This window comes from Cygnus olor, chromosome 3 (assembly GCF_009769625.2).
Source record: "Cygnus olor isolate bCygOlo1 chromosome 3, bCygOlo1.pri.v2, whole genome shotgun sequence".
NCBI classification, from domain to species: domain Eukaryota; kingdom Metazoa; phylum Chordata; class Aves; order Anseriformes; family Anatidae; genus Cygnus; species Cygnus olor.
Window position 1 is genome coordinate 16,667,811 of NC_049171.1, and position 12,630 is coordinate 16,680,440.

At 41.0% G+C, this 12,630-nt stretch overlaps 1 protein-coding gene across 2 annotated transcripts in view; it reads left to right on the top strand.

Annotated features, from left to right (window-relative positions):
* Positions 1-12,630, top strand: part of MBOAT2 (membrane bound O-acyltransferase domain containing 2) — a 96,529-nt gene that overhangs the window by 46,002 nt on the left and 37,897 nt on the right. The gene's annotated exons all lie outside the window — the stretch shown is intronic.

Consider the following 12,630-nt stretch of genomic DNA (forward strand, 5'->3'; position numbering starts at 1 on the left):
TCAATAGCATGCTGTGATGCTGCAATATCATATAGACAGGCAAATATTGTATAACAATATAGGTGAACAGCTGAAAATTCACAGCACTAGAATAGCAGCGTTTGTGGAATTTAGCAGCTATTTTATTTCTGAGCTATGCCTATTCATCTTGATCAGAAGATGTGTAAGGGATCTCCTTCCCTCGCCTGGGGGTTTGTAAGGCAGATTCCAAGGTTAGAGAACTTTGCCTTTGTGTTTCCTGTCTGTGAAGCTGTTAGGTTTTCTTCTTTGTACACGTTTTTTAACTGTTAGATACTGTTAGCAGCTTTTTAAAATATAAAGGTCAGATCTGGTGCTCTTATCTACACTGTTTACTGTTACACTTCCAAGTGATTGCAGAAATAAGGGTTGGCATGACACACTGTGGTACACGCTGGTGAGAGAGAACTTGGGTGACCTCTTAGGTATCATCTCAGTTTAATATTAGAGTTTGGACAGGATCAACTTCAGCTCTCAGCTTCTAGTCCAATAAGGGATAAAGCAATTTTTTCTATTCCCATCCTTCCTGGTTCCACGTTTCTTTGGAGACACACAGGAAGAATGAAGTGAACAACACATTTCTTCCATCCCAGGGAAGCAATGAAAGTGCTCCCCCCACGCTTCAGTTGCGGTTGATGTTCCTCCTTTGTACAAGAGCCCAGAGCTGATCTCCTTGTCCTTGAGATGTTCCAGATTTGGAGGGAGCAGGGGGAAGAGGTCAGAAAGTGAGAGAGAGCACCGTGTGAGAGCATGTGGATAATAGCAAAATCTGAGTATTCATTTTTGACAAGAATGTCTGTGGCTGTGTCTGTCATATGTTAATGGTGCATTTGGAACACGGCCTGCAGATATAAATGGACTGATTGTTTAATTTAGCTTGGTCTGAGATTTACTTTACCAGGCCACTACATTACCATTCTGTAGAAAAACATCAAAATATGTTAGGCGAGCGGTAACATCTCTGGCTGATCTGTAGTAAACAAAGCTAGCTCTTCCAGAGATCCCCAGTGCTTCTGGGTGTACGAGAGCTAATGAAGCCTCCTTTCCCCTGGCTTCATGTGCCTGGCTGTATGCAGGAAAACCAATGGGCCTGGATATATTTCTCTGGCTGAGTGAATGTATTACAGATGCTAATTAGCCTGGAGACGAGGCCCTGAGGCTAGGCCAGCTGCTAGGCCTGTCAGCGCCATGTTACTGCACCCTGCGTGACTGGCTGAGCAAGCCAACTCATGGCAGGTAGGCCAAGCAAATGGCTTTGGAGGCTAGGTGCAGCAGCTGTGCCAAAAGCTATGTAGGACTGCTGTTATTTCTACATGTCCACTTGGTAAGTGTACTTTAGGATGGCCATCGGACCCAACAGCCTTCACGTGGAGGTTGAGGAGAGTGGGATGACCAGGTTGCTCATCGCCAAAGCGTGATGGTAATAAGCACTTCCTTCTGGCCACAGACTAATAGGCAGTCTGGTTTTGTCTCTTTTGACTTTGTTTCAATGCATTTTGGATCTCTGCTTGAAGTAATGAGAGTACAGACTAGCATATGGGTCAGAAGATGTCCAGATGAATTACAGGGATTAATATTGCTCACGTTTTAGAGGGTTGTCTCTTGAAACACAGAGAATTGTGACTTGTTTAAGGCCACATAATCCGACTCTGTGACTGGTTATCTGTACCCTAAAAGCAGCTCCATGTGCAAAGCAATCCAGAGGATGTACGTCAGTAGTATATCTATACTTTGAACAGGAATTGTGTAAATAAGGAATCTCTTCTGCCTCTAACAACAACAGGTTGGGGCAGGCTAGCTTACCCTGTGAAATGTTACACAGTCAAAAGTAATTCTAATCAGTATTTTTATTGGCCTGGACTTGATGCTTACAGAATTAGATGTTGAGCTTTGGCACTTTGGACCTTTTTGCTTGATGTTTTTCCCTCAGAAGTTTCGCAAACGTGTTGTATGTTGTAACTGCATCGAGTGGAATTTTGCTGTGTGAGCAATGAAAGCTAATTATGCTCATTAGAAGTGAAACAGCTAATATAGCTGCATTTAATAACAAGTCACTTCTGACCCTAGGGACAAGAATTTATTTCTTAGTGATTTTTACCTTGGCACAAGCAATGGGAAAAAATCAAACCACCCAACCCAGGCAGCAGCTTTCAACACAGGGCTGGAACACGGCCACAGGGAAACTCTGAGGCTATTCTGTCACCTTTTCTGAAAATCAATTTCAGAAAAAATTGTGGTGTGATGCTATGTGGTGGTCAGGTCTGCCTTTTAAAACTGTATAACTAGACACTTAAAAAAAAAAAAAAAAAGCCTGTATTGTTTCCTAATGTAATGGAAGAAATGGGGTTTGACTGGACATGAAAGCTTTGTTTCAAGGCTAAATCTGTAGGATGTGCCGACTAGCTGGTGAAAAAGTGCCCTGGGTTGGTTGGTTTATTTAACTTTCTTCCAGCAAGATAGCGTACTATGTTGTTGTCCTTCCACTGCAAGGGAAGAGCCTAAAATAACAAAAGCTGTTACGACAGCTCCCGAAGGGTGGCTTTGTCAAGGTCATGGTTCCTATTTTCATTGGATTTTGTGCAAATAGAGATAGGTATGTTAGGTACTTGGCCAAATATTGTATTTATAAGATGACGAGTCCCCCCAGAAGTGTAAAATCAAACAAAAATGCAACTCCTGCCCCCGGTTATACAAATACAACCAGCTAATGTATGTTATGGTTAGCCTGGGACTGTGACTGGTCAGCATATGCAGAGCTCTGGACTTAACCTATGGATGTGGTTGCTCTTTCTTAGCTGGCAAACCAAAGACTCTGAGGGACACGGGGACTGAAGCTCTGTATCTGCAGGTGCTTCTGCTCTACCTAATTTTTATGTAGTTATGCTGGAAACTTAGAAATGCCGAACAGCTATTTCTGCCCTGTATTCGGAGCAACAGAGGGTGGTAAAGATAAGGGTGCGCATTTTTTTTGAGGAGTGGGGGGAGTTTATAGCAGGTTATTAAATGTGTGGATGCAATGTTTGACTCCAGGCTTTTAAGATGCTGATGGTTTGGGTCTTGGAGAGCATTGGGAAGTAGTTTCTCTCCTTGGTCTGCTTGTGGGTATCTGCATTTAGCCCCTTCTGGGGAGGAAAACGAACCCGGATGCTGGGCTAGATGGAGACTTAGCCTGACCCAGTACTGCTTGCTTGTATGGGGCCTTCATATCCTTCTTTGTTATAGATGAGGTGCTGGGCAGAACGGCAGGATTATCAAGTGGAATGAATTAATAAGGCAATGCTAAATGAAAAAGGGTTTGCCTGTAAAAGCAAAACTAGTTGTTCAACCAAAATCTGCTTATTTACTTCAGCGCAAGGTGGTCTGTGCTGGTGTGAATGTGCTACTGGTTCTGCTGTGTTTGTGGGGACAATCAACAAGAGGGATTATACAGGGATGAGTTTTAGGAAGTATTAACTACTGGCAGAAATGATGCCCAGGAATCTATTAAATGTACACTCTGTACTGTTAACCAGTGCGACTAATAGAAAATATATATTGAATTCCACAGAGAAGTTGAGAAACCAAAAGAAAATCCATGTGGTAAAAGAACTAAAGCCTGTGCATATCTGTATGTGTGTTTATAAGTTTTTGTATATATATATATATATATATGTGTGTATATATATATATATAGGACATCTTTTGGCATATATATTTAGACTCGTATATATATATACAGGTTAAAAAAAACCTTTTTTTGATGTTACTCAACACCAAAAAAGATTGGACAAGAAATAATGCTATAGGGCAATGCACTTTCTTTGCTAATAAGAGAGACCTTTGCATTTCTTTTTTTTTTAGCAAGGTTAAACAAATTTTCTTGATCTGCACGTTCTGCAGAGTACCACTGGTAGAGGCAGCTTAGTACTTTTTTATATAGTATAAAATATATGCATGTGTGTATATATATAGCATGTTATATTTACTGTATAGTATGTTAGAATATACGTAAACATATTTAAACGTTCATTACTTAACATTTTTGTTTTTAAAAGGAATGAATTTAATGGGGAAATAAATAAATATTACTATTTTTATTTGTCTGAAGTCCAAAATAGTAATGAATTAAAACAATATGGCAGACTTGTACAACAAAAATCCTTCTTTCTAATGGGATATCTAGTCTTGTTTGCTTATAATCTATTTTCTGGTGTGTGAGGGTGTTGGTGGTGGTTTTCTTTTCTTTTGGTTGTTTTTGTTTTTAAACTTTAAAGCTGAAGTTAGACATATCAGACAATCTGTTCTGCTTTCTGCTATTTCATTATCGCAATGTCTCAGACATGCCTGACTTCGTTGCAGCTGTTGATAGATAAGCAAGGTCATTTTGACAGAGATCCTGTGAATTAGTCCTAGACAAATTCTAAATTAATGTCTTGGTGTCTATTAATTATATATAGCACAACGTGCGTTACAGGTCACTGTGTCTTAGAGTTATTAGTATAAGCATGTTGCAACTTGTTTTTAGTAATTCTTCCAATGTGAATTACTTCTGTAATTCTGCTCATGAGAACATTATTTACCTAGTAGCAGGTATAGGTAGAAGAATAACATGGATTTTTTTTTAAGACCAACAGCTTTTGTACTGGAGGAGAAAACTTAGCATTGAGTAATGTTGCATTCATGTACAGCCTATGATTAATGTTGTGGTAGTTGGGTGAAAGAACTTGATGTATTTGAGCTCTGCAAAACTTTACTCATTTTTCTGATCTTTTCTGTGGGGTGTTTTTGGTGAAAGGGTCCGTTAGCTTGTTTTTCTGGTTCTTTAACATCAGGGAAAGGTACAGGAAGAGTACTCCTGGATGTTTTTGAAGCATTTTCACATCTGGTTTGAATCCTTTCAAGTAAACCTGAACATGCACAGGAGTTGAGATGCTCAGCAAGTTGCACCACAAACCTGCAGGAGAACCAACAGGACTGACGCAAGCTGCTCTAAACCTTTTAGCTCTCCTCTGGGGAGAACACAGTGCTCTACTTTCCCTGGTTAAGTTACAGTTCTCATTAACAAGGGATACAGTGTTGCATGGAAGAAATGCAGTGATTCACTTGGAAAATGAAAACCATTGCATGGACTACTGCAAGTTCTTCCATCTCCCTCATCAGTTAAAAATCTGAGCTCTTCAGAGCTCTGTGTAATTTGGGGCTGGTGGTTGACATAGTAGGAAGATAGTTGCAATTCAGTTGTAACTCATTAACATAACACAGCAGTAAGTTTTACTACTCTGTGGGAAGACAGCTCCGTTTTAGAGAAATCATAAAACGGAATCTGAAATCCCATCAAGAAGTCTGAGGGTTTTTCTTTCCATTTCTGCATGATAACTTCAGTGTGGACATCAGCTGAATGTGGCAAAAAAAAAATCCTACCACGTAGGTCATGATGGCCAACATCTATTTCAAAGGTTATCTGGAAGTACCCAGGTGGCTGATGCTTTGGTCAGCTGATAAATAAAGTTAGGTTTTGCTTTGGAAGAGGATATTGGTGGGCATAGCAGATGCTGGATCTGTTGGATATTTCTGGTTCTCCTTGAGGCAAGGTGCTAGTCGGGCTCCTGCTCAAGCGTCACAACGAATAACTCTTGTGAAGATGTTGGGAAAGATGTCTGTCCCATCCCCCCCAAGGTATCATCTAATAATCTGTTAAAATAATTGAATACTTGTAAACCCCCATTTTCCTGCTAAGTGTGCCATAAAAGCTGCATTTATTTATTTTTTTGTTACAGGATGATCACATAGGTACACTTGCTCAGCACATGGCTCTGATGCTTTGTTTTTTTTTCTGTCATTAACTGTGACAACTGCCTGTCAACTCCTGGTTGCTATGGCTGGATTTGATATTTTCATTCAGTGGGGCTAAAATATCACTGGTTTCTCATTTAGTTTTCTTCTGAGTTGTATCACCTTGTTTCCATTGTCTGTCTTATTTAGAAAAAACTTTAAAGTAAATCTGATGAAGAAACAGAAAAAAGGGGAGAGCAAACAAGGAGCTTGTAGCCAGTAAGCTCTGGAGCTGTATTGATGGATTATTGAAAGACTCATACGCACATTTGATAGTCGGGTTCGTCATAGGCAGGTGTCCCTTGTATTTCTAACCCCTCATGAACGCTCAGAGAATTTACGATCTTGGTTTTCGTCTTGGCTTCTGATATTTGTTTTTCCTGTACGGACAGTGGGATTCACCATGGATGGTTATAGCAACTTTGTGCACCCTAAACACTTCCTTTGAATCTTGAACACAAACTTGGATTTGCATTTGTAGTAGTATATAATTCCTTCTATTTCCTCCTTTCTGGGAGGTAGCAGAGAGGGGAATGTCATTGACACCCCTTTTCCCAAATTTAGGGGAATGAGGGAATTGGCTTATAATTATGGATTTCTTTTCCTTATTTTTTTTCTCATCTCTTGTAACAGGACAGAATTAGACATTTTTTATTACTGTGTTTTACAGTGATGAACAAGTTTTTTGTTATGTTTAGAAAATAATCTTCTAGTTTTACTACCTGGGAAGTTCAAGTTCTTCATTGATAAGGTAAACATAAAATATTTTGGAAATAACCAGAAGTTAATTATCAGGCAAAATCCCAACGAAAAATAATAGTAAATTATATATTGCAGAATTGGAGGCATTACTGCTGTGGTTCTCTGATTTTATTTATCTATGTAAGAAATCGTTAGAGGATTACTGATATTTACTTTGGCCACTTGTTTTCTGTGTCTTGCCATATGGTTCTTGCGATTTATTTTATTGTCACTGCTAACAGTAAAAAGTCTGTATTCCCATCCAGAAACAATCTCAGGTTTCTTTCAAGTCAATTTAGGTAGTACTTAATTATTGCTGTCTTTGCAAAGTGTGTAGTGTTGTTTTCCTATTTTACATGGACCTATTGGTCTGCCACATGACAAACTATAATAATCCTACTTAGACTTAAATGCCAAGTGTTGACAATGTCGGGTTATATCATGCTAGAAAGGTGTATTTCTCACTTGCACGTAAAGCAAATACGACTTTGAAATGGTAGGTTTCACTTGATGAAGCACCAAGTTTTCTATCTTTTACTTCTGTATGTATTGATCTTTCAGTTATTACTGAAGGTCTTTGCATAGAATTATGTATCATGCTCAAACTTGCAGTGCTAAAGCAATAAAAATAAATCTCCAGAAGCCTGTTTTGTCAAACCTGGCTGTAGTGCATGGTTGCGTCCTAACATAAGAAGTTGTAGGTTAGCCCTGGCAGGCAACTCAGCACCACCCAGCTGCTTGCTTGCTCTCCCTAGGCGCGATGGGGGAGAGAATTGGAGAAGTAAAAATGTGAGAACTCATGGGTTGAGACATAGATGGTTTGCTAGGACAAGCAGAAACTGCCTGTGCAAACAAAGCAAACCAGGGAACCCGTTCGCTGCTTCCCCTCGGCAGGCAGGTGTCAGCCCCTGCCAGGAGAGAGGGGCTCAGCACGTGGAACGGTTTCGTGGGAAGACAAATGCCATCAACCCAAGCATTCTCCCCTTTCCTCCTTTACCCCAGTTCTGTTGCTGAGCATGACCCCACGTGGTGTGGGACACCCCTTTGGCCAGCCTGGGCCACCTGTCCTGGCCGTGTGCCCCCCAGCTCCTGGTGCCCCCCCAGGCACCTCGCTGGCAGGGCAGCGCGAGGAGCAGAACAGCCCTGGGCAGTGTGAGCACTGCTCTGCAAAGCTCAACCACCCCTGTGCTATCAGCGCTATGCTCATCCTAAACCCAAAGCACAGCACCATACCAACTGTTAGGGAGACAGTTAATTCTATCCCAGCTAAAACCAGGACAATATCCACCCCTTATTCCATACTATCCATCATCCTCAGGTCCCCCACTTTCCACTACATTCCAATTAATCACCCCCACCTTTCCTGTCCTTTGATACATACACACACAGATAACTTTCCCTTAATCTATGAGCCATCCCTCTAAAATGTCTGAGTTCATTTAATCCATGACTTTGGGCTCCATCTGTTGTAGCAATCAGATTGTTGCTGAAGCCAGTTCTGGTTCCCTCACTGCTGTGCTTGTCTGGTTCTGTCAGAATTCATTTTTCATTGATCTGGGTGATTTTTACTGTAATACCATTGATTTGGCATATAGCAACCATAGCGGTGATGACATACGATATTATGTAGCACAAATTAGCACCGTACAATTCAAATCATGGGCTATTCTCATGCAGCATCAGGCCCCTTTGAGATACACGTTGGACTTCCCCATCCTTCTGCCTTACCCAGGTCCTTGGGCAAAAGCAGACCCATGGATGGGTTTGCCTTGCCTGAGGCAGGAATAGCCCAGGCTGTCTTTCCCAGCAGGTTCTTTATGTGCACTGCAGGGACATTTTCCCCTTCCACAGCACGTAACAGGTTTGACTGGGCAGGGCCAGCTCAGTTGGCAGACCCCTAGTAGTGTTGACTAACCAGCGGGCCTTTGCCAGATGTGTGTTCCAATGTTTGGATGTCCCAGCACCCATTACTCTCAGAGCAGTCTCTTTAACAGTGATGTTCAACTCTTTTTCCCCAGAGGCTGGTGTGTGTTAGGGGACGTAATATACCCACTCGGCACCGTGCTCTTTGGCCCAGGTGTCTATGAGGTTATTTTGGAAATGAGTCCCGTTGTCTGACTCGATTCTTTCTGGGGTGCCGTGAGGAGCTGTGCTTCAGTACCAATCACTTCTGAAGCAGTTTGAAACCCTTCATGCACTGCCAATACCTCTTTTTCAGGTGGAGTATAGTGGGCCTTGGATCCTCTGTATGCCTGACTCCAAAACCCTAGGGGCTGACCTTGAGTCTCCCTGGGCTCTTTCTGCCAGGGGCTCCAGCTGGGGCTGTTCTCCCCAGCTGAGGTGTGCAGCACTTTTTTTTTTTTTTTTTTTACATCTTGCCCTGCCCAGACTGGCCCGAGGGCTACTGCAGGAACTATTTCCTGTTTAATTTGTTCAGCAACATCTAAAGCCAGCTGGATGGCCTTCACTTCTGCAAATTGGCTCAACTCACCTTCTTCGTCAACAGTTTCTGCAGCTTGTCACAGCAGGGCAGAAGGGTCTGAGTTATCTTCTGCTGGGAGCTATTATATGGACTACTGACACGTGTAGCAGAGCGGCTGTCATACAGGGTGTGTGACAAGGCGTGTGCCCTGCTGTCTCTATCATCCTTTCTATCACTGAAGCTGTGGTTTGGATGGGGATATTAATTAATAAATTCTTAGGCAAAATTCAGACACAAGGAACACGGAGTTTTGACGTCAAAGTCTATTTGACGTTTGACTAATCAAAGCCTTAAATTTAGCTTGCAACTGAATTCAGGTTTTGAGTCTTTTTTGGAGCTGATTCATGTTTCAAAGTTCATTGCTTAAGTTTTTAGGACTTTGGCCGCTTTCTTTGGTAAAAAATGCATTGGGTTTAATGGTGAGCATGAACCTCTACAGTTTTATAAGAAAATGGAAAAAAGGAAATCCTTTATGAAATGTAAGGCTTTTCTACTCTTCATTTTTAACAGCTTCCACTCTCAAAGAGCTGTTAATGTGTGCAGACAGGTGCTCCAGCATCAGGGAATGTCAGAAGTAGGATTGTTTGCCCTGGAGTCTAGGCTATGCACATTAATGCAAATTTATGGCTGGATTATATAAGGATGTCAAAGCGTAGTAATCTGGAAGTTGCTCAGTGTTTAAGAACATGAAATGTAAAAAAGTGTTCTTGTCATTGGACATTTGCGTAACGGAATCACAGAAGGCCTGAGGCTGGAAGCGGTGCTTGGAGGCCTACCGGGCCCAGGACCCTCAGGTCCTCTTCTGCAGAGCTGCTGTCCGGCTGGGTGGCCCCCAGCACGTCCTGGTGCCTGGTGTTGTTCCTCCCCAGGTGCAGGACCTTGCACTTTCCCTTGTTGCCATGAGGTTCTTGTCAGCCCATTTCTCCAGCCTGTTGAGGTCCCTCAGAATGGCAGCATGGCCCTCTGGCATATCAGGCACTTTTCCCAGTCTTGTGCGATCGGCAGCCACGCTGAGGGTGCTGTCCCACCATCCAGATCGTTAACGAAGGTGTTGAGCAGGACTGGACACTGTATTGACCCCTGAGGTACACCACGAGTTACGGGCCTCCCACAAGACTACAGGCCGCTGATCACCACGCTCTGGGCCTGGCTGTTCAGGCAGTTTTCGATCTACCTCAGTGCCCATGCAGCCCATATGTCAACAGCTTCTCTATGAAGATCTTACGGAGACGGTGTCAAAAGCCCTACTGAAATCTGAGTATATAATATCCACTGCTCTCCACTTGTTTGCCAAGACAGTCATTTCACTGTAGAAAGTTAGCTTGCTGTAGAAGTTGTAAAGGATTTAAGCAATTCCATAGCCACCTGCCAGTACCTTTAAAACTCTTGCACATTTTACCGGTCCATAACCAGGTAGGATCATTGCCTCAGTCTGTGTTCCTAAGTGGAAATGTATAATGCAATTTGGTTTAAACTACTTGCTTTAGATATAAATAATGACTGGCCATTTCTGGACATCTTTCACAAAACACTTTGGGTTAGAGTTGTAGAAATACAGAACATTTGTGTGACTGAAATTCCTCCTAATGTGCTTTCTCTCAGCTTTAGAAGAGCTGAGTTTGCCAGAATTGACCTTGCATCCACTGAGCTTAGTATTCAGACCTGCATAATTATTTATTTTTTAATTTGCTTTATGTAGAATTGGGATAACGCTGAGTATTGCTAGAATTCGTCTTAAAGAGGAATAAGAGGAATGCAATTTTTATGAAATGCTTTTTTTAATGCACTGAGAGTAACAGAGGAAGTACTTGTGGGAGATCCCAAATTTCTCAGGTACAGCTTGTGGAAGGTACACAATAAGTAAAACCACTAGGAGTCCTGAACTTGAATGCAAAGCCTTAAAGATATGCACAGTAATGACCCATCTCTATAATGAGACAGGAATTTTGAGTTGCATGTTCACATAGTGCTGCAGGCCCGTATCATAATGACTATATAGAAACAAACCTAAGGTTTCCTCAATTTTCAGTGTTTTTCTTCTTTTAGGATATTTGTTTTTCTTCAGCCGTAGGATCAATGTAGCTTTTCTGCTTTGTAAAAAGAAGCCTTCATAATGTTTTGTTAAAAACTTGGTGTAAATGTATTTACAAGATAAACTGTGAGCTTGAAACTGGTGCCTGCTTTTATTCATCTGGTGGGATGTGACTGATCCACTAATGTATTACGTGTTCCTTCTCCTAACAAAGTAAGCATTGCTGCTATGGGTAGCACTGTAAGTTAGGAAGGCTGCAGTCAGCGTCATGTGTTATTCTGTTTATTTTAGGTCTATTGCAATATACGGTGAGTAGACTGTCATTAATAAATGCATCCTCTCCCTAGTGAGGATAACTTGAGACTTTCTTAAAGAAAACTACAGTATTTAATTTTAATTTTTATTTTTTTCTTGGTATCTGTGGGTGGGTATGTAGGTATCCCTACATGTAGCAAGTTATTTTTTGTCTGCGATTATTTAGTGTGTAAATCAAGAGGCTGGTAAAGCTGAAAATCATGTTGGAATTTTAGCAAACAGAAGAACTAGGACCGATTTCAGAGTGGGCAAATCAAACTCGCAAAGTCACTGTTCATGTGAAACCTGTGTGATTTTTTGGGAGAGTAGTTTTTCTTAAAATACTCTGTGAAAATTTTAATTCTGAACTCATTTTACAGTGTATCATGATCCTGATATTGGCCAGCCACTACATACTACTTATTTGTGTGAAATTGTTTTCCTTGCTGAAATAATTCAGTAATGTTCTGAGCCAATTATTGTTTAATTTTGTTGGATTTCTATTACACGCATTTTTGTGCCAATTAGCCACCCCATTTAATAGTTGTTTCTGGATTGTTTATATTGGTGAAAACAGGAAAGACTATTTTTTGCTAAAGCAGTCAACCTAAAGCTTTAAAACCACAAATAAGCATGGGTTAATGTAGCTACTGGTATGTGTTATATATGGTAGGAAATAGTTCTCTAATTTGAAGGTTGAGCATTTGAAAATGTTAAGCAGTTCATACCTAGCACAATTCTTAACTGAAGGTTAAATTGCAAGTGTTCTGTGTGCCAAAAGTGGGTATCACTTTGATGTTGAAGAATAATTTCTAAGACTTTAGAATTTATTCTGTAAACACTGTTTTGCTAAAATAATAATTTGGAAAAGAAAGGAAAGGCCTGTTCCAAACTCCTCCTGTAGCATCCCTCGCTATTTCATCTAAATACAGCCCTAGTCATGATTTTCCATTTAGTGTATGAATATTTTCATTTTAACTGGATTTTGATTGTACAGCATGGTCTGCTGTAGGGGCTGAACATTAGTCTTGTGAACATTAAGCAAGAACATGATTTCATTACCATGAATGCTTCATTAGTTGCATGGGAATATTCAAGACTGTAAAGTTCATATATAAAGTTTTAAAGAATTAGTGAAGCTTCTGCTGGCATTCACCGTTCTTTTTGACTGCAAAGATTTTAGCAGATTTTGGGAGATATATTGGCAAATCAAGTCTCATCGGTTTACCGTTTTACATCTTAAAAAGGGGAG